The sequence below is a fragment of the Panthera pardus genome, unplaced genomic scaffold (assembly GCF_024362965.1).
Source record: "Panthera pardus isolate Hobbes unplaced genomic scaffold, ASM2436296v1 HiC_scaffold_11, whole genome shotgun sequence".
NCBI lineage: Eukaryota > Metazoa > Chordata > Mammalia > Carnivora > Felidae > Panthera > Panthera pardus.
In genome coordinates, this window is record NW_026526666.1 from 12,984,559 (window position 1) to 13,006,930 (window position 22,372).

Below are 22,372 nucleotides of genomic sequence, written 5' to 3' on the forward strand. Positions count from 1 at the left end.
CCCCTGAGGTGCTTTACCTCCATCCTTAAATTGATCTGACTCCAAGGGCACCAGTGTTCCCTTCCAGCTCCACCGTGAGGTCCTTGTCCCACAAACTACAAAGCAGTGCGTGTCCCAGGGCCTCGCTGGCTGCCCCCACCTGAGTGGGATGGAACGTGATCACTATTATCAGTTCATTGCCTACGGACTAAATGAGAATTGGCTCTGGGTCATTTAAGAACAATAGGAAGGAAGAAATCAACAATGGAATCCCGAGCCCTGGGGCCAGGGCTTCTGAACCTTGGGTCACAGCCTCCCAAGGAGTTCCTGAACAGAATTCAGAGGACCTCTAACTGAACGTTAATGTTTTCTTCGTTTTCTTCGGTGCTCACTGCAAGCCACAAGCACACAGGTATCAGTAAAAACTGGGTCCTCGTCACCAAAAGAAGTTGCAGATGTTTTCATATCCTATCAGCCTCGTGGCAAACAGCTCGAAAGATTTCTACGCATCACCGTGTTGAAGTCATGGGAGTTACTGGGCCCACTGCAAGGCTGTGTCACTTGAGGCATTAAGAAAGAAACACACGTCACATGTCACAGCTTTGTTTTTAACATAAGGCTCGATAGCTATATTTTAATGCAATTGATTTCCTTTATAATCTTACATACTTTATTTTATGTATTTAAAAACACAGGGCACCCAGGTGGCTCAGTCGCTTAAGTGTCCAACTCTGGATTTCAGCTTTGGTCGCAATCTCACGGTTTCGTGAGTTCGAGCCCCGAGTCGGGCTCTGTGCTGACAGTGTGGAGCCTGCTTGGGATTCTCTCTCTCTCTACCCCTCCCCCGCTCGCACTGTCTCTGTCTCTCTCAAAATGAATAAACTTAAATAATGAAAACATTCTCCTGAGCAGGGATCATGGACCCCAGTGGAACCCATGGTAGAAAAATAGCTAAGAATCCCTGAGGCAGAGTGAAGACACAGAGAAAAAAGAGAAGACCCAGGTGAGTGAGGTGTAAGGTCATAGTCCAAAGAGAGAACCATAAACTGGACACATTTGAGGAAAAGAATGTCGAGAAGGAGGAGGAGGGGTGCGGGGAGGGGAAGGACCAGAAGCAGCAGCTAGAATAGGCCCCACGGTGCTGTCACTGGGGTCAGACAGAGCAACAGGTCTAAGACAGTAGGGCTATGTCCACACTGAGGGATCACAGGGAGAATGGCTTCTAATCTGGATCCAGGTGGACTCAATCCCTGCTCCCTGTGCCTCCCCAACCCATATACAACTTATGCCCCTGTCTACCTCATCTTCAGAACACTTTGGATTAAAAACAGAAACAGGGGCACCTGGGTGGCTCAGTTGGTTGAGCATCCGACCTCGGCTCAGGTCATGATCTCGCTATTTGTGGGTTCCAGCCCTGCATCGGACTCTGGGCTGACAGCTCAGAGCCTGGAGCCTGCTTCAGATTCTGTGCGTCCCTCTCTCTCTGCCCCTCCCTTGCTCACGCTGTCTCTCTCTCTCTCTCTCTCTTAAAAAAAAAAAAAAAATTTTTCTTTTAAAAAAACAAAAACAGAGAAAAAACAAAAACAAGGACCCAGGTTCCCATCAGGCTTTAAAACCTCAGTCCACACTCAAGTTACTTTAATCCCAACTGTCCAACTGAGTTTCCAATGCTGGCAAGACCTCTTTGTTCTACAAGTTGAAGATGTGACTTAAAGAGAAGACACCATTGCAATAGTGCCAGAGACCCTCAAGTACCTAAGAATATGCGCCCTAACAACCTGGGTGCGTTAACCCGAGGTCATCCTGACACCGTCCACATGCAGGCTCCGCTCACGGCAGCTGCTTGCACCCAGCCTGGAACGCGGCCCCGCTCTCTCCTTCAGCTGTACCTATTCCTTCTCTTCCCTCCACTGTCAGTCTCTAGAAGGATAGGCTACCTTCCTTTTCCCCTACCACCTCCGCAACCCTCTCCAGCCTTGCTTCTGGTCTCACCGACCAGTGACCCTGTCCTTCTAAACGCCAAGCACAAGGCATCATTTCTTTTTTTTAAAGGTTTTTATTTCTTTATTTTGAGGTGGGGGAGAGGGAGGAGCAGAGAGAGAGAGAGAGAGAGAGGGAGAGAGAGCAAGCGTGAGTGGGGGAGGGGCAAAGAGAGAGAATCCCAAGCAGGCTCCACACTGTCAGCACAGAGCCCAACATGGGGCTCCAACTCATGAACCGTGAGATCATGAGCTGAGCGGAAATCAAGAGTCAGAGGCTTAACCGACTGAGCCCCCAAGGTGTCATTTTCAACTCTGTCTCAAGTGAATTTTTGCAGCCTTTGACGCAGTAACTACTCCCTCTTTAGATTCTTCTTTCTTATTTTCCTGACACTGTTTTCTCTATCTTCCCTACCCTCTTCCTTCAGAGGTTCCTCTGCTCCTTCCATCCCTTAAACTGTTCCCTGGGGTCACATTTAATAACCTCCTAGGCCTCCACACCCACCCGGAATGCACCTGCCGGCCACCGAAGTGCTTATGATCCCGACCTGTGTCCCCACCCCCGGGGCCCCAGTCTCATCCCTACGGCCAATGGCCCCAAAGCCTTTGATACCGTGAGACCCATTGGAACCCCATGTCACAGGCCCCTGTCCACAGGCCCCCAGCTCCTCTTGCTCACCCTCGCCCCTAAGCCCACTGGTACTGCCCAGGGTTCTCAGTTACAAGGAACAGAATCCCGCGTGGCCAGCTTCAGCAGAAAGGGAATTTATTAATTGCTGGGTGTGTTGAGAAACAGGTTGGGGCTGAGCGCCCAAGAACAAGTCGCAGAGCCACACCACAGAACTGCCTAATGGGGGAGGGTGCCTGCCAAAGCCAGATGTGCGGGGGCCCTCCAGGCCACACCTGGAACATCCTTCTTCACACCGCCTGGTTCCCGAGGGAGGCACACATGGGCCTTCTGACTGCAGAGCCCGGTCTTCCCTGCACCCTGCACCCCCCGCAAGGACACGTGTGGGGAAGGGCCTGACTCGTAACTGAAGACACAGTGCTCAGAGCTCTCCACAGTGTCCTGCTGCCCCGTTCTTCCTCCTGTGTCCCCCACTCAGTTAATGGCACCACAAGACACTCAGCAGCCCATCCAGGAGTTTCCTGGTTCCCTGAAATTCTCTGTTTTCATGAGTCCTGGAATCCTGTCACCTGTGCCTGCCCCCAACTCACGTGCACCTTCCCCCCACCCCCCACCTTCCGTCTTCACCACCACTGTCCATTACCATCTTCCCGACCTGCCCCCTCCGGGCTTACCCCTCTCCAACCAGCTTCCACACAACCCAGACATCTGCCGTGCTTGTGATCATCCGCTTGGAGATCAAAAGTTCCTCGAGGACTCCTCACCGACCTCTGACCTCCGGATCAAACTCAAACCCTCAGGCTGTTGTCCAAGGATCAACGGTGGAATGACCCGCCCTGCTCTCCTTCACCTCCCAGCATCCGACCACACACACTCACCTCTCCAGCGATGCAGAACTGCTCACAGCCCCTCCCTGGGCCAGTCTGCATCGTCCCCCAACACCTTCCACGTGCCATCCCCTTCCCTCTGGCCTGGGTGATGAAGCCCTACCTTTCCATCCAAGTCCAGCCACTTCCTGATGGTGCGAACTTGGACAAGTTACCACACCTCTGCGGCCTTGGTTTTCTCTTCTGAAAAATGAGAATGATATCCTCCTGGCAGGTGCGTGTAAAAAGTACACAAGGAAACTCTGCACAGTGTTTAGACATTGCAGTGAGTTCAAAGGTGCCCCCCCCAAAAGATGCACCCTTATCCCCTCATTCTAACCTGTGGATGTTACCTTTGCAGATGTAACTAAGGGAAGGATCCTGACACAACATCATCCCAGGTTACCAGTGGGATTGCCAAATGTCCTGATAAGGAAGAGCCCAGGGGAAGATGGAGACAGATGTGGGGGCGATGCCACCACCAGCCCAGGAATGCCAGGAGCTGCCCGAAGCTGAAAGAAGCAAGGGTAGATTCTCCCCAGAGCCTTTGAGGGAGCAGAGCCCTGACATCACCTTGATTTCCAACTTCCAGCCTCCAGAACGGCGAAAGAATCCATTTCTGTGGTTTGAAGCCACCGAGTTGGTGACAGCTTGCCGGACAGCCACGGGAACTAGCACAGACACGCAGAAACCATCTCTCCTCCTCCCCCTCCGTCCTCACCCCTGCCAGCAGGGGCCCCACCAGGGAGGCTACGGGCCTGGGGACCAGGGACGCCAGGCCCCACCCAGCCAGCGGCACATCGAAACCCCGTCTCCTTTACAATCACTGCAGAGAAGGCCTCTCTGAAAAGCAAAGTCTGAACACAGACATTTGCACCACCCCTCACGCCAGGAAGGGAACAGCCCAAAGTTGCAGAGCTAGTAAACGTACGGGACGGGCTTCACCACTCAAGGGCAGGGCAAGGTGATTAGTTCCCATTAATCTTAGCTTCTTGAAAACTCCCCAGAAAAGTACAGCATTTGCTTGTTTGCCTGCTTGCTTGCTTGTTACGTTTGTGGTTATTATTACTATGATTTTTAGTAATCTCTACACCCAACGTGGGACTTGAACTCATGACCCCGAGATCAAGAGTCGCATGCTCTTCCGACTGAGCCAGCCAGGCGCCCTCTTTGTTGGTTTCTTAACTTCTTCAAAGAGATGCTTGAACACTCTTCCCCCCTGTGGACGTCTGTGGGCCCTATAGCAACTGGTTATTTTGACTGAGCTTTTCTATCATGTTTCCTAAGGGTCTACATAAGGAACTTAAAGTCCCGGACATTGTAAGGACATTGGTGTCACTGTCCAGGGTTATGATAGGCCAGGGCTGGCCGAGGGGATTCTGCAGGAAGCCAGCTGTAGGCAAGACGGGGTTTTCTTTCCCCAGCTCTCTGGTACCCACTGCGGGGAGACCTCTTGGTATCTTCATCCTCAAGTTTTAGTCCTGAGACAGCTTGGTCCCTCCCTACCGGCTCACTTCTCAGAGAAGTTGCTAAGCCCAGAAACATTATGGAATTGTCCGAGGTCACACAGCTAGATGGTGGCGGGGCCCAAACTCCACCCAGCTGTAATAGAGGAGGAGGAGGGGCACAGAATGAAGAAGGCTGATTTTTAAATCCTAACTCAGCCGGAGTCCCTTACTCCTCCCCTCCCGTGTTTTTGGGAGGACCCAAGGAGAGGGGTGTGCTGCCACACCTTGTGAGCTGGGATGTCTTTCACAGAAGCGGAACACGGTCCTCAGCCCCATGGGAGCCCTCATCATTTGTTCTATCGGTGAAAAGGGAAGTAACAGAATCATCTTCTGAGGTGAAAAGGGAAGTAACAGAATCATCTTCTGAGGTCCTGGGGGTGGGACTCTTGTTAAAGATAATCCGTGGCAGTCTAAGCAGAGCTCTGAAGGGAGGCAGTCAGGCAAGACCTCATCATAAGCAAGCACTTCCTCAGTGTCTGGCCGGGCACAGGATGGGGCTCACTCAGGAACTGCCAGGCTGGCTGAGCGGGCAATAAGGATTGAAGGAGCCCAAGAGGATGTTAATAAAATCCACAGTCTCCTCCCCTCATCCCTCCTCCTACCAACCCCCTCCCCACTTCCACTCTGGGGTATCTCCCACACCCTCCCCACCCCAGAGCCAGGCTGGTTATTGCTCCCCAGCCCAGCCCCCGTCCCTGCCCCTGGGTGAGGATCCCCACAGAGAGAATCTGGGGCACAGGAGGGAAAGGACAGTCGGGGGCCTCGAGCCCAGAGACATGGAGCTTTTTGAATATGGCCCAACTGAGGAGAAAGCCCGGAATCGCCTCTCTCTTGGACTATGTTCCCAACCCGTGGGGTCGAGGTTGAGTTTGGGGGTTAGTCAGGAAGATTGACAGGACAATTTCCTGCCCACTTGACTCACCAGCCCTCAGGTCCTACCCCAAGGGCCAGCCTGCTAGTCTCCTGACTACCTTCTTCCCTAGACAGTCCCCAGTTGTCCTCTCTTGCATCACACCGTCACCCACCAAATTCCAGACCCTCCAGCCCCCAGTGGCAGAATCCCAGAGCCCTCACCGTCCCCCTACTTCACCACACGCCCATTTCAGCCAAAGAGTGGGTGGGCTGCCTTAGGGCAGGTGTTGAAATGGCAAACAAGCATGTGAGGGAGAGCTGAAGGGGCTCAGCCTGAAGACACAGGCGTGATGGCAATCTTCACTCGTGAGGATCCATTACTGAGCGGCCCTTCTGCGTCATCCGACTTCATTCTTACAACAGTCGCGGGGAGATATCATCACCCCATCTTACAGATAAGGAAGTGGGGCCCCATAAATACCCAAGGTCAGACAGATGGTAGGCACAGGGCTAGAATCCAACCCCAGATCTGACTTTAAGCACCTGCTCCTAACCACCACGCCACACTGCCTCTAACATATGAGAAAGGCCATGGGAAGGAAGACGGGGCAAGCTTGCTCTGGGTTGCTTCAGAGACAAAGGCAAGATTAAAGTGTGGAAGTTACAGGAAATGAGATTTCAGCCCAGCCCAAGGAAGTCTATCCCAGCAGAGAAGGGAAAGGGCTGCCAGAGAGTCTCTGGTTGCTAGACGCCTCGTGGCTTGCCGTCTGGCGGTAAGGTCATCGAGGTGATCCTTGCCTTTGGTGCCTTTTAAGATCCTAAGACACTGAGTATACAAACAGACAATGACCAGGCCATATATAAAAACAGAAGTCTGACCCACAATCTGCAGGAACCATACCACGAAACCTGCCCCTTATCTAAGGTAACTGGCCGGGGAAGCCAGCCTGCCAGAAGTCAGATTGCTACCTCTAGCAACAATCCGGGAAGCCAAACAATAACCCCTATAAACAGCCAGCCCCAAAGAGCCAAGACTTGCTTAACAACGGACCGCCCCCCCCCCCCCATTTTTGTCCCTACTAACAGCTAGGACCAACCAGAAAGAATTAAGGAAGCACCCATCACATAGGATGCCCGCTTCTAGTTGGCCCACCCACAGCCTCCCCACACAAGAGCGTCCAGGCAGGACACATCTGAAACCGCCCCCTCCCCCCACCCCTTCCCCCACCGGAGAGCCTGCCCCCTCCTCTGCCTGCCTTTCCGTGTCCTCCAAAACTGCCGGTGGCTGACCCCCCTGCTACAGCAAACTCTGAAAACGGGCTTTGCTTCTCTGGTTTGGTCTTTGTTTATTCCCACGGTCTTTTCAAGCGCCGAGTAAAATGAACGTGTGTGTGTGTGTGAGAGACAGACAGACAGACAGACGGTGATTTTATGCCTGTGTCAGATCACGTGCATCCATGTGTATAAACCCCCTGTGTTACTGTCACTTGTGGACCCTGGGCTCAGGCCCCAGCTCATTATCTCCCTGGATCTTGGATAAGTCCCTCGTAGAAGGCACCACTGGGGCCCTGTGACGACACATCCCCGGGACCCATACTCATTTCAGGGGCAGATGAGGTGGAAAGTTCCACAGGAGCTCAGATTTACCTGTGCTGACCAGGTCTACCTACAGAAGGCCACTTCCTTGCACCTGAGGCCCCAAGGTCTTCTCAGCACAGCAGGAGATCAACCTACAAGCACAGGGAGTTAATCCCCACCCCACCTTGGGGGACCTGTCAACCAGGGGGACTAGGAGCCAGTGGGAAAATGCTCCAACCTAGAAGACCCTGGAAGAATCTAGCCGCCTACCTCAAAAACACATTCTGTATTAGCATTCCTTCACTCTCTCTCTCTCTCTCTCTCTCTCTCTCTCGCCTTCCTTTCCCCCTTCCTCCTTCCTGTTTTCTGAATCGCCTTCCAAATAAAACAGCAGCCACCAAGACTTTGCCTCAGGGGAGCCCAAGCCCACAGTGTCACTTGCCATCTTAGGACTCCACTTCCCTCCTGTACAAAATCCAGAGGTTCTCAGAAGCTGCGTCTCAGGGACTGTCCTGGGAGGAAAGGGACCTCCCCCAGCCAGTAAGGCCCAGCAAAGAGCTCCCCTCCCCCAACCCTGTCTAACAGAGCACCTTCATTTTCTGCTGGCTTGTCTACTGGGGTTCCCTGTGAACTCACTCTTTCAGAGGACTCATCCTTTGACATGTTAGAAGACCACTAGCCTTGAACATTCCCTCCCAGCCCTGGAGGTAGTCCCAGGAAAGAGAGTTCCATCCTTCAGCCACACCTGCTAAGGTAGCACCTCTAGTCTGAGGTGACATTACTCAGACATCCTCTCCAAGGACACACACAGAGCCTCTGCCTGTGTCTTCACAAAGTCACATCAAAACGAAGCACAGGGTTACTATATGCCCTTGGCTGGATATTTCCAATAAGTTTCTGGACTTTCCTATCTGGGATGGATTTCTTCTCCTTGTAAGAAGATCCCTCAGGCACCAGAAACTTCTCTGGCTCATTAGCTCATTGGTTCCCCCTATAAATGTCAGAGCCGCCTCGTCTCTGGGAGCACAGTGATGTCTTTGAAGTGGCCACGGCCATAACCAGGCCTGGTGCTGACTCGCCGATGGCAGGACTGGGAGGGTTTGGGGACAGTTGGACATCAGCCTCCTCACAGACTAATTACTCTCAGTGTAGAAGTAATCTCACAAGATGCCTCGGAGTTGGGGAGCAAAGAGGGCAATTGCTAAAAGGCAGAGACCCAAAAACCGGGAAGCTTATGGTGGGCAGGACCCCATTCCCTGAGCAGCTGGGAGAGATTTCTTCACTCTGGGGCTTGTCAGAGCAGGATTCTCAGGAGAGGAAAAGTCAAGGGTCGGTATTCCCAGCCAGTTCCCATCTGGTCTGGTCTACACAAGCTTCTGTGCAGGTAGAGTTGGACCTTGAGCCAAAAGACATTGCATAATGTCCTCTCACACAATTGCCCCAACAGCCCCACCAGGTGGCTTTGCCATTATGCCCATTTTACAGATGAGAAAACCACAGCTCAGAGTTTTTGTCCAAGGACACAAAATTAGGGATTCAAATCCAGGTCTGTGACTCCAAAGCTCTTTCTTCACGGCCACTCAAGCCACGGCTGGAACGTGCCTCTCAGCTCAGAGAAAGGGCTTGGCTCTGACTAGGGTCTCGGGAGCAGTTGCCCAGCCTCTGATTCCATCAACGTGCTGAGATAATGCAAGTGGGAGGGTTCTGGAACTCATAAACCTGCCATAAAAATGCAATCTCTGCCATAAAGGCCAGAATAATATAGTTCTAACTTAGACTAATGGGGAGTTAACTCGTTACATTGTAAGGGGAGTCTCCTTAGAGAGCTGAGGGTCATTTGCAGCTTGTACCTTCCAAATCCATTAGCTCATTGGGTTTTCACAGCAACCCAGTAAGTGGATAGGAGCCGTGAGGACCATTTTGTGTATGTATGTATGTATGTATGTATGTACGTACGTACTTTTTTTTTTTTTGAGAGAAAGAGAGAGAGAGAGAACACACAAGTGGGAGAGGGGTAGAAGGAGAATGAGAGAGAGAATTTCAAGCAGGTTCCACACCTAGCACAGTGCCCAATGCGGGGCTCGATCTTACGACTTCAAGATCATGACCTGAGCCCAAATCAAGAGTCTGACGCTTAACCGACTGAGCTACCCAGGAGCCCCTGTATTTATTTATTTTTAAAGTCTATTTTTTTAAAGTAATTTCTACACCCAACGTGGGCCTCGAACTCATTACCCTGAGATCAAGAGTCGCGCGTTCTGGGGCGCCTGGGTGGCTCAGTTGGTTAAGCATCTGACTTCGGCTCAGGTCATGATCTCACCGTTCCCAAGTTCGAGCCCCACGTCAGCTCTGTGCTGACAGCTCAGCGCCTGGAGCCTGTTTCAGGCTCTGTGTCTCCCTCTCTCTCTCTGCCCTTGCCCCACTTGTGCTCTGTCTCTCTCTCTCTCTCCCTTTCTCTCTCTCTCAAAAACAAACATTAAAAAAAAAAAAAAGAGTCACATGTTCCACCATCTGAGCCAACCAGGCACTCCCATGAGGCCCATTTTAGAGATGGGGAAATGGAGGCTCAAGGGGGTAATATTATTTGCCCAACGTCAGTGACCAGACCAAGCTTAAATCCCAAGGCCAGTCTCAACGGCCTGGAGATCATCAATCCAATTTGAATTCTCAGCCAATATTTAAAAATCAAGAGACTTTACAGAGAAATCCTGTTCCTGGTGTCTGTGAAAAGTCAGACAGTCTGGCTTCACTTGGGCCCACGTCCCACATGGGCACAGTTAGCAGGAGCCGAATGGTGGCTGTCTCTTCAGACAGACCATGTGAGTGCTGGGGGTGACTGGGGGTTACTCTCCTGGGTTCAACCCGTAGGGTTCAAGTTTCCCTCCCAGCTCTGTCCCCATCTGTCAGTGTGATCTGGAGAAAATTACTGCCCTTCCCTGGGCCTCAGCTGCCCCTTCCATAAAATGAGGGGGTGAGGACGGCATTCAGTGGCGTTGGAGGCCCCTTCCAGCTCCAGGAGTCAATGCCTAATGCCAGGCTCCAGGCAGGGGAGCGGAGAGCTATAGAAAGCAGAGGGCTCTGCTTCCGGAAAGCGTGTCAGTTGTCTTTTGCCGCATAACAGGTCATGTAGGTAAGGTCTCCAAAGAAAGTAGGAATGGGGCCAATACAGCCAAGTGAGGCCCATAACCACACACGACTGCTGGGGGCCGGGGTGCAGCTGGGGGCGGATCGTCTTCCCGCCCCTAGGGACAGCACCTCCTCAGTATGCTGATGCCATCCCTCTCTCCCTGTCTCCCTGTCTCCCTGTCTCCCTGTCTCCCTCCCTCTCTCTCCCTCTCACCAGAAGTGCATCCCATCACTAACATTTTAATTTTCCAATCTGACAAGACAGGCCTCCTGACAGCCCAGGATCCAGTCTTTGCTGATGGAGCTACGTCTCTAACTAGAACCTCAATGATTTGTAACCTCCAAAAACATACTCCAGATAAGGGAGGCCGAGGACCAGAAGGACTAGGAGATACACGGAAAATGAAAGATGGGCGGTGGAGGGACTCCCAGCCTGGTTACTCACCCATAACAGTATTTCTTGAGCACCTACTGTGTGTGTCAGGCACCATCCCCAGTAACTTCATAAAGTAGATATTCTTTTGGAAAGAACGGTACAGAGTAGCAGAATGGTCGTAAGCTTAGAAATCAGCTTTTTGGGGGCGCCTGGGTGGCTCAGTCGGTTGAGCGTCTGACTACGGCTCAGGTCAGGATCTCGCGGTCTGTGAGTTCGAGCCCCGCGTCGGGCTCTGTGCTGGCAGTGCAGAGCCTGCTTGGGATTCTCTGTCTCCCTTTCTCTCTGCCCCTGCCCCACTCGTGTTCTCTCTCTCTCTCTCTCTCTCAAAAATAAATAAATAAACATTTAAAAAATTGTTTAAAAAGATAAAAATCATTAGAATACTAATTATGCTAAGTATTCTGTGAAATGCTTCTTTTAGCACAGCTTTTTAAAAAAGTTTTTAGGGGCGCCTGGGTGGCTCAGTCGGTTAAGCGTCCGACTTGGGCTCAGGTCATGATCTCGCGGTCCGTGAGTTCGAGCCCGGCATCGGGCTCTGTGCTGACAGCTCAGAGCCTGGAGCCTGTTTCAGATTCTGTGTTTCCCTCTCTCTCTGACCCTCCCCCGTTCATGCTGTCTCTCTCTGTCTCAAAAATAAATAAATGTTTAAAAAGTTTTTATATATTTATTTTGAGAGAGAGAGAGAACATGCACGAAAGTGGGAGAGGAGCAGAGAGAGAATCCCAGGCAGGCTCTGCACCGTCAGAGCCCGGTGCGGGGCTCGAACTCACAAAGCATGAGATCATGACCTGAACTGAAGTCGGACGCTTAACTGACTGAACCAGCCAGGTGCCCTTGAGTACAGCCTTTGTACTTGCAAATGGGAGCAAAATCCCAGCCCACCAAGCTGCCGGGGCATAGCCCAGGTCCCCGGTGAGGACGGGGTCACTCTGCGTGCTAACCTCTGAAAACTAGCCCAGGCCCCTTCAGCTCTGGGAAACACACAGACAGTTCCTCTTCTCTTACTAGGAACTGTCCACCTGGAAAGCGAATACAAGTGCCCCCCTGCCATCTCTGTGCTCTGCTACTACAAACCCAAAGGTTTAACCAGGGGACCGTGGTCTGTGGGTTGCTGCAAGGAAGCGAAATGTTTGCCGGTGCCTGGAAAAGAGCAGCAAAGCCTCTGAGCCCCAAAATCCCTGAGCAGGATGAGCCTTGTAAACACTTGGGAAGAAACTCAGGTTGGTGTGAGCACCGCGTGGCTGGGGCATCAAAGCAGACGGCTGCCCGAGCTGCCTGCCCACGCAGCAGGGCAGGACATCACGCCAGGGGCTCGCTGACAAGAAGGGGGCGTTGTTCCTACCCAGTGTTGATGGAACAAGGCAATAAACAGAAGCTCTATGGGAACGGGCAGCCAAAGCTTCCTATTGGGGGATAAATCTGAGCCGGACAGTTCCCCACTAAGTCAGCCGCATCCTCCTGGAGAGCCCCCAGGAGCCCCTGGCCCAGCTGAGGGCCTGCCTCACTCTCCCCTCATTAAAAAATAATCCTTCCATTTCTGAAGCTTCAGAGAGAGTCGGTGGGTGATTGGTTTAATATCAGTCTTTAGGGGCGCCTGGGTGGCTCAGTCGGTTGAGCGTCCGACTTCAGCTCAGGTCATGATCTCATGCTTTGTGAGTTCGAGCCCCGCACCGGGCTCTGTACTGATGGCTCGGAGCCTGGAGCCTGCTTCGGATTCTGTGTCTCCATCTCTCTCTGCCCCTCCCCCACTTGTGCTCTGTCTCTCTGTCTCTCAAAAATAAATAAATGTAAAAAAAATTAATATCAGTCGTTAACACATGTTCTTTTATGCATAATATTTCATTAAAATAAATACAAACAATTAAATTAAAAACCATTCTCTTGGTGGCAGATTGGGGACCTTCTTCAGCAAAGGGACTTTTTCTACTTCTACTTTCTACTTTTCCCCCCATGTAAGATTTAGCTACTGGAATATCTTTGCCTGAGGAGCAAGAGGAGCCGGGTAGACAGAGAGGCATGGCTGGATTCTTCAAGGTAGGAGGGTCTCAGGAAGCACGGCCAGCCAGGGTCAACCGCATACCATGGGACAGCTGCATGGCACCAGGGACAGGGCTCTGCCCCTCCTGCCTTGGGGAAGGAGGGTTCCCCAGCCCCCATTACAAGCTGCCCTGCCTGGAGGTGGGAAGCTCCCCGAGAATGGACTGGAAACAGGCGGGAGCACTGCTGTGTGGCAGTGTGAGCAGACACGTGCCTAGTCTTATACCCAAAAATGGAAAAGACTTCCTGGCTGTCTTTAGCTCAATTTCCTCCATCTACCTCCATCCCTCCCAGCCACCACCTGCCCTCACTCTTGCAGCAAAAGCAAACCAGCTTGAGGCCCTCCTAAGTATTCTATTCAGTGGGACCTCAGCATACAATTCCTGCCTCTGATGATAAACTAATTCAGGAAAGGTGGAGGCCAGTTCTGGTCGGTCATAATGGCTTCAAAGAGAAATGTACTGAGACTGAGCCTAAGCTAGCTCTGGGTTTGTGGGAAAGGGTGCCAACATCGATTGGTGATGTCTGCCATGGGTACAGGTTGGGGAAATACTGGCACTCGTGCCATGTATTTTCTAACCAGGGGATCCTACTCGGAAATAATCCTTTTATACTAGAAAATACTCGGGAGATGACAGCCACAGGCTCAGAGTCAAAGGGGTGTCCACTCCCGGTGAGAGAACCCAGTTATGCTTTTGCCTCTGATTACAGAAATGAATTCCGGTGATGCCTTCAGCCTCTGGCACGAGTCACCAGGTTGGAACCAGAATTCTTCCTTCAAGAGCTATGGATTGTTGGTGTTGGGAAAGGGCCCCTGACTCATTTATGCTCGTGGAATAAACTGCTCTATTTCTTTTCTTACCCTTTTGGTAAAGACCAGGGCTGAGCCCTGGAAACTGCCTCCTGGGATACCAGTCTTTTCTAGGGAGGCCACCCACCCTGGCCATGCTGAGCAGAGGCTATGATGCATACACATAGGCCACGATCACTCCTACAGGCTCAGGGATTGCCCCCAAACGATGAGACGCTCGTCACTTTTCCTCAGTTCATGTTTATCCTCTCAAAATGGTTCTCGTCAACTCAGAGGAAAATAAGACCTAGCACCTTCAGGCCTCAAGGTCTCAAGGTCAGTTGTTCAGGTCTCAAGGTCAGTAGTGCCTGCCATACCCATGCAAGTTCACTTTGAGAATTCTTTTCCAAAGGTCAGTAACTGATTCCCTTCAGGAAGCAGGGACTGGAGTGGCTGCAAAGGCTCTGCCATCCTAACTGGAAGGTGCCTCACCCTCCCCATAAAGCCCTCTGGTTCTAAATTGACTGCAGAGGAGGAAGGGGCCACACTGTCTTTGGGAGTGTCCTTCTGGAAGGGCACTCTATCATGGATGAGTGGTTTCTCTCTCTCCCTCTCTCACTCTTTTTCTTTCTCTCAGATGGGCTTTGAGCAAGATAACAGCCCCATCTAACAAACCCCGAATAGACTTTGGTAGATTCACAGACAGGGTGTGTGTTACGTGCAAAGCAAGTGGGTACAAACCAGCTCAGTGTCTGGAAGGAGCTTCAGTGTCCCCCTAGGGTACAGCCCGGAAAGGAGGAATGTGACCAGACACAGAAAACAAAGTTGGGCAGGATGTGCCTTGGACAGAAGTTAACGAGCGTGGGGCCGAAATGTTAATATTATATTGCTAAATGAAAAAAGCTGGAAACAAAAAATAATGTTCTGCGTAAGTCCATTTTGCACGTGTGTGGGCAGTGGGGACCGTGTGGGCACGCACATACACACCAAGAAAAAGACGGTCGGAAAGGAACTAAAATGTGAGAATTTCATCCTGGCAAGGAAGAATTGCTAATGACGTTGAGTTTGGTTTTATTTGTTTGTTGTTGGTCTTGGTGGTTCTTTTGTCTTCATTCATTTCCATTTCTAAGTTCTCTGCTGGAGCATGTCTTCCTTTTGTAATAGAAAATGAAGTAAATGTTTCTTTACAATAATTATAAAGGGTGGAAAAGGGAAAATATAAAAGAACAGAGGAGTATTGGGACTATGGAGAACTATGCTCAGATCCTCATTCTGCCCCTATTTAGCTGATGTCCTTGTTTCTCTTCTTTGGGTCCCTGTTTCCTCTCCCTAACTCACCTCCCCGGTACATGCTTAGACAGAGAGGGCAGGGCTGTTGTTTTCATGGTGCTTGGTCTTTATTTGCAGAATAAGGGTGCTCAGCGGTCAGTGAAAGTTGGTTATGGGGCTAGGGAGGGATTTTTGGTTTCCTCTACAGAGACGGAGGTCTAGAGAGGGCAGAGGAAAGGCAGCCTGGGGAACCCAGGAAGTGGTCCAGATGGGAGGCGCCCACACTCGCCATCCAGTGCCCCTCAGCACCTCCAACCCAGGCATAGGAAGTGCAGAACACCGAGGACCACTGGGACTCCCGTCAGCGAGACTCCAGCCCCATCCATGGCCATGACTAATGTCAGGTGACACTCAAGAGTCCGGGACACCATCTCTAAACAGACACGTTCCTTCCGAACCAGTGCGTGTGTGTTTGCAAGTGGGAGGCCAAGCCAGGCTGGGCAGGGCAGATGGATGAATCTGCCAGCAAGTTGGTGAGGCCTACAGCCAAGAAGAGTGGCTGAGCCACGATGACAGTGGCACACAGGACACAGGGGGATGCCAGGATAGGGCCGAGCATGGCTCCAAAGGCCTTTGAGAATGCCATCAGAAAACCAGTGGCAACACTCAGTGGCCCAGGAGGGCTTGCCAGAAGAAGCAATCCGGGCTCCATTCTGCCATGTAAATCTAGCTCCAAAGCACTTAGGTTAATTTCAGCAAGAAATCCCCAGAGCTCCCAACTGAGCACATAATTTCCCCCTTTTTGTGCTGTGAGGAGGGCGGTGAAGAGAGGGGGAGAGAGAGAGGGAGACAGAATTTCCGAAAGGACCTCTGTGCTGACAGCAGCGAGCCCCAGGCGGGGCTTGAACTCACAAACCGCGAGATCATGACCCGAGCCGAAGTCAGACGTTCAACCGACTGAGCCACCCAGGCACCCCCAGAATTTCACCTTCTTAATGGATCACCCCACATCCTCCTCCTGGATTAAGAAAAATAAGAAAAGGAACAGCCAGAATTTCTCAAGAAATTAATTGAAAACAGCATTAAGCAACTCATGAATACGTAATAAGACAGTAATTACTCCTTTCTCAATGGAGGCTGCGTACTTTCCCCCTGGGGCCTGCTCACCCAGGGGCCCTGGCTTCTGGGATAAGGCCTTCCTGCCACCCCCCGAACAGCAGCTATTCCCTCCCTAGCAAAACAATCCTTGTCTGCCTCCCAGCCTAGGGGCCTGGGCCACAGACATCACCTCCATCATGGGTGGCTCTTCCAAGAAAAACAAGAAAAAACTGCCCCTGGGTGTGGCATGCACCTGAAAAGAGGCTCTTTCATGCATTGGTTGTATTTTTCATTTGTGTGTTTGCAGGGGTAACTCCTTTTTTAGTGTGGATGACAGACCAAACTAGAATCCAAACATCTTAGGGCTGGAAGGAAAGTCAGAGAGCAGACAGCACCCCCCACCCCTACCCCGTGCCCAGCACAGCACCCGGGACTTCAGGGCAATCATTTGGTGGGTGGGAACATCAGGGCCCCGGGGAAATCACAGGACTGGTCATGGTCACAGACACAATGACAGGCCAGGTCCGCTGCTCCCCCGCTGGCTCTACCACATTGCTTTCTTCAGTTCTGTTCAATAAACCAGAGAGAAGTGAAAGAGGCAACAATGAATAAGACAGAGCCCCTGCCCTCAAGGGACTGGTGGGAAAAACAAGGATATAAAGGACCGTGATGTTAGAAAAATAATAAAACCTACAAATAAGGCCACAAGAGGACACTATGTCCTCCGAACATCATTCACTCATTGTTTCACACGCCCACCCAAGGATTACTCAATTACCGAGGGGAATGTATTTCTGTTTGACTTGGCTGTTTACCACTAAGGGCTCAAACTCTGTGAAATTACATATTGACTTGTAGATCGTGTCCAGTAAATATATAAATAATTTCAGGGCGCCTGGCTGGCTCTGTCGGAAGAGCATGTGACTCTTGATCTCGGGGTCGTAAGTTCAAAGCTCACGTTGGGCGTAGAGATTACTTTTAAAAATTAACTTAGGGGCGCCTGGGTTGAGTGTCCGACTTCAGCTCAGGTCATGATCTCACAGTTCGTGGGCTTGAGCCCTGCATCAGGCTCTGTGCTGACAGTTCAGAGCCTGGATCCAGCTTCAGATTCTGTCTCCTTCTCTCTCTGCCCCTCCCTCACTTGCTCTCTCTCTCTCTCTCTCTCTCTCTCAAAAATAAATAAACATTCCATCAACTGATGAATGGATAAAGAAGTTGTGGTTTATATACACAATGGAGTATTACGTGGCAATGAGAAAGAATGAAATATGGCCCTTTGTAGCAACATGGATGGAACTGGAGAGTGTGATGCTAAGTGAAATAAGTCATACAGAGAAGGACAGATTCCATATGTTTTCACTCTTATGTGGATCCTGAGAAACTTAACAGAAACTCATGGCAGAAGGGAAGGGGAAAAAAAACAAAACAACAAAGAGGTTAGAGTGGGAGAGAGCCAAAGCACAAGAGACTCTTAAAAACAGAATAAACTGAGGGCTGATGGGGGGAGGGAGGGAGGGGAGGGTGGGTGATGGGTATTGAGGAGGGCACCTTTTGGGATGAGCACTGGGTGTTGTATGGAAACCAATTTGACAATAAACTTCATATATTGAAATAAATAAATAAATAAACATTAAAAATTTTTAAATTAACTTACTATATATATATATATATATATATATATAAAATTTCTATCAAATAGAAAAGATAACACCAAACATTGATTTTATAATTGGCCTATAGAACATCAACCAGTTTTGTTTTATTTTTTAATCGTGGTAAAGTATACATAATATAAAATTTTACCATCTCGGGGCACCTGGCTGGCTCAGCTGGTTGAGACTCTGACTCTTGATTTCAACTCAGGTCATGATCTCACAGTCCTTGGGCTCAAGCCCCATGTCAGTCTCCACGCTGTCGACGCAGAGCCTGCTTGGAATTCTCTCTCTCCCTCTCTCTCGGTCCCTGCCTCCCTTAAAAATAAATAAATAAACGTTTAAAAAAAATTTTTTTTTTAAACGTTTATTTATTTTTGAGACAGAGAGAGACAGAGCATGAATGCAGGAGGGTCAGAGAGAGAGGGGGAGACACAGAATCTGAAACAGTCTCCAGGCTCTGCACTGTCAGCACAGAGCCCGACGCGGGGCTTGAACTCATGGACGTGAGATCATGACCTGGGCCAAAGTCGGACGCTTAACCGACTGAGCCACCCAGGCGCCCCAATAAATAAACGTTTAAAAAATAAAAAATAAATAAAATTTTACCGTCTTACCAATGCTCAAGTGTACATTTCTGCAGCATTGGCCATTCACACCGTTGTGCAACCGTCACCACCGTCCATCCCCAGAACTTTTCATCCTGCAAAACCAAAACTCTGTGCCCATTCAACAATAGCTCCCCATTCGTCCCTCCCCCGGGGCCTGGCAATCACATTCCACTGTCTGTCTGCGTCAATGTGACTACTGTAGCACCTCAGAGAAGAGGAAGCCTCTGGATTTGTCTTCTGGCGGCTATCTTATTTCACTCGGCACAATGGCTTCGAGGTTCATCCATGTGGTGGCGTGTGTTGGAATTTCTTCCCTTTTTAAAGCTGAATGATATTCCATGTATTCACAGACCACACTGTGCTTATCCGTCCACCTGTCAACGGACACTTGAGCTGCTTCCTCGTTTTGGCTATCGGGAATCATTCTGTGAACCTGCGTGTGCAGACGTCTCTTGAGCCCCTGCTTTCAGTGCTTGTGGATATATACCCAGAAGTGGGCTTGCTGGATCATGTAATAATTCTCTGTTTAATCCTTGAGGAACTACCATACTGTTTTCCTTAGTGGCTGCACCCATTTTACATTCTCGCCAACAGTGCACGAGGGTTCCAATTTCTCCTGATTCTTGCCAATACTTGTTATTTTGGGGGTGGGGTTTTTTTTTCAGTGTTTTTGGGTCCTAATGAGTGCAAGGTAGTATCTCGCCGCGGTTTTGATTTGCATTTCTCTACCAATCAGTGATGTCGAGCATCTTTTCGTGTGCTTTTTGGCCATTGGCACATCTTCTTTGGAGAAATGTCTATGCAAGTTGTCAGCTGATTTTTAAAATCAGGTTGTTTGGTTTGTTGATGTTGACTTGTAGGAGTTCTCTTATATATTCTGGATATTAACACCTTACCAGGTACATGATTTGCAAATGCTTTCTCCCTTCCCACAAGCTGTCTTTTCACTTTGTTGATAGTGTCCTTTGATGCACAAAAGTTTTTCATGTTGATGTACTGTAATTTATCTATTTTTTTCTTTGTTTCCTGCACATTTGGTGTCAAGTCCAAGAAATCATCGCCAGATGAAATGTCATGAAGTTTTTCCCTCGTTTTCTTCTTTTTTTTTTTTTTATTATTTAAAAAAAAAATTTTTTTTTAATGTTTATTTATTTTTGAGACAGAGAGAGACAGAGCATGAATGGGGGAGGGGCAGAGAGAGAGGGAGACACAGAATCGGAAGCAGGCTCCAGGCTCTGAGCCATCAGCCCAGAGCCTGACACGGGGCTCGAACTCACGAACCATGAGATCGTGACCTGAGCTGAAGTCGGACGCTCAACCGACTGAGCCACCCAGGTGCCCCTCCCTCGTTTTCTTCTAAGAGTCTTTGGTTTTAGCTTTTACATGTTAGGTCTTTGAGCCGTTTTGAGTTAATTTTTGTGTATTGCGTAAGGTGAGAATCCAATTTCAGTCTTTTGCATGTGGACATTTGGTTTTCCCGACACCATTTGTTGAAAAGACTGTGGAATGGTTTTGGCACTGTTGTCAAAAATCATTTGAAGGCGGCTGGGTGGCTCAGTCAGTTAAGCATCTGACTTCGGCTCAGATCATGATCTCACAGTTCATGAGTTCGGGTCCCATATCAGGTGAGTTTGATCCCCGCTTTTGGTGAGCCCTGCTTCTCTCTCTCTCTCTCTCTCTGCCCCTTGCTCACTTGTGCTCTCTCTCTCTCTCTCTCTCTCTCTCTCTCAAAAGAAAAATCATTTCAGTACATATGTGAGGGCAACCAGCTTTGTTTTCAACCTAGAAATTTTACCCAAACATTTCCTTTTAAGTACTTATAAATACCCAGTTCCTCAAGATGCTCTTCGAACCAGCTTTGCCACCTTACTGCTTCCCTCATTCGTGAGTTACTAAATCTTTGACACAAGCCCAGTCCATAGTTTGTGAGAGCCATGGTTTTAAACGTGGCACATCATGCTTTGACAGTAACACACGAAGTGCTCTGAGTATCTGGGCGAAGGTCACTTCTGGCTGGGGGGGCTCAAAAACCTTTTCACTTTTGAGATCAGCCTTGTGATTAATGGGTGGAGTTTTGGTAGGTGGAGATGGAAATCTGTGGCAGACATTAAAGGCCCCAGCGACAGCAGGAAGGGTACTTTCCTTCCTGTCTCCTTCCCTTCTGGTGTGCCCCAGACAGCAAAATCTAATGGCCAACACAGATGTGATAGTTTCACCCAAGAAAGCCTAGGAAAAAAGCCCCTTGCCTCTCTCATACGTTGTTTCTCCTCACAGCCCTTCCTGAGGGGTCCCTGTCACTGCTCCAGGGTCGTGCAGCACTTCCCAAGCCCCAGCTTGCACCTCACCCCCTTCCCCTACCCCACAAGAGGCTAGAAAGTTCCTGGGCCTTTCCGTCAACACTTGGGATTCATCTCTGATACCGCCTTCACTGGGGAACCGCATTTCCTGGCTGTCTCAATCCTTCCACACGGGCCTCCGTGAAATATCTCCCTGACAGACTCTAAATGTCACCAGCATCAATCACGGGGATAAACAGCAAACAAGACCGAGACCGGGCAGCCATCTCTGTCGGACCCAAAGTGGCGTTGATTAGAAAACTGACTTCTGGCCGCAAAATGAGACCTGCAGTCCTCCGGTGACCTCTGCTCTGGCAGCAAGTGTCTCAGTGCAGGGCTGGTGGTGAGACCCCCCCCCACCCCCCCCGTCAGGGCTCTTCACTCGGCAGGTGCTTCTGCCCCTGGTCCTGCCCCTGGTGGAGGGGAGGGGGCAATATTTAATGCCGACATGTGTGTTTTCTGAGGATCTCAGGTGTGCATGTCCCTTTTTGGGTTTTGGAGATCACATTGCTCTAGTCCCCAGGCCATCTCAATCCAGACTTCCTAGCCGACGGTCATGGCCTTTCCTGGGGCTCTCGGCGGCCACAGCAGCCTGCACCGGCCGGACACTCTGGATGCCCCAGCTTCTGAGCAGCTGAGAGACCGTCGCTGACCTCACCTCTTCTCTCCTCCAGGGAGCCTCGTCCAGGGCAGTAACCAAGAGGAGCCTCAGCACAGCCTGAGCCCCGCATGCTGCTGAGTCCACGGCCCCAGCTGGCGCATTCCTCCACCTGTCCTCCAGCTGCCCAGACGCCCTGACCGAGGCCTCCGGGCGGTCCAGGCCCTCAGCCGTGGCACCGCCACTGCTAGTAAAGGCCATCCCCCCCCTTGGGGTCAGCAGGGCTCCCTAAGGGGCTGACCGAGGAAGGAGTGAGTGGAGTGGACAGAAGCACAGCAGTCTGGGAGCAGGATTGTCTGCACTACCTTCAGGCTGAGAGCTGCACGTACTGTGTGTGGTTGAGGGCAGGGTCGGGGACAGACAGGCTGCCCCTGACCCACCTTCACTAGCTGAGCAACCCTGGGCGAGTCACTCCACCTGTCTAAGCCTCAGTTTCCACATCCGTAAAATGGTGCTGATGATAACACCTCATAAAGCTGCTGGAGAGTAAGAACAAACACTTAGTACAGCACTCGGCAATAATCCCCAGCAAATGTGAACCATTTCTTGGCGGTCAAGGGTGGACTTTGCCTTGTTTGTGTGGTCGTGTGGACAGAAGGCACGTAAAGTCTTAGGGAAAGGACAAGGAAAAAGGCCAGAGAACTTGCTGCTCATTTCCCTAGACATTCTCCTTGCTGATCGATGTTTCCACCAACTCATAAAGGAGGTTAGACCTAATTTCATATTCGCTTGTCCAGAGGGTGATAAACTGTTATCCCCTTAAAGTAATCCACACTGCTTTCAGATGGGCCCTTCTCCGCCTTGACAGATGGGATTATGTTCATCTCGCTTCCCCTTTAGCGATTGAAAAGATCAATGAGACATTAGTCTCCTTGCTTTTCGCTTTCTCCTGGGGGAAAATGCTGATGGTCCAGAATTAATGTGGCAATTGATTTACCATGTGGTGTCCAAAGGCACGCAGACAAACTC

General features: G+C 50.5%; 1 long non-coding RNA gene across 1 annotated transcript; it reads right to left on the minus strand.

The window, feature by feature from the left end:
* Positions 1–1,721: 1,721 nt before the first annotated feature.
* Positions 1,722–4,929, minus strand: LOC109272022 (uncharacterized). Its single transcript, XR_002082216.2, has 3 exons — positions 4,026–4,929; positions 3,806–3,878; positions 1,722–3,656 (listed from the first exon to the last, which is right to left on the minus strand). It is a non-coding gene; the product is annotated as an uncharacterized LOC109272022 (long non-coding RNA).
* Between the last annotated feature and the right edge of the window lie 17,443 nt (positions 4,930–22,372).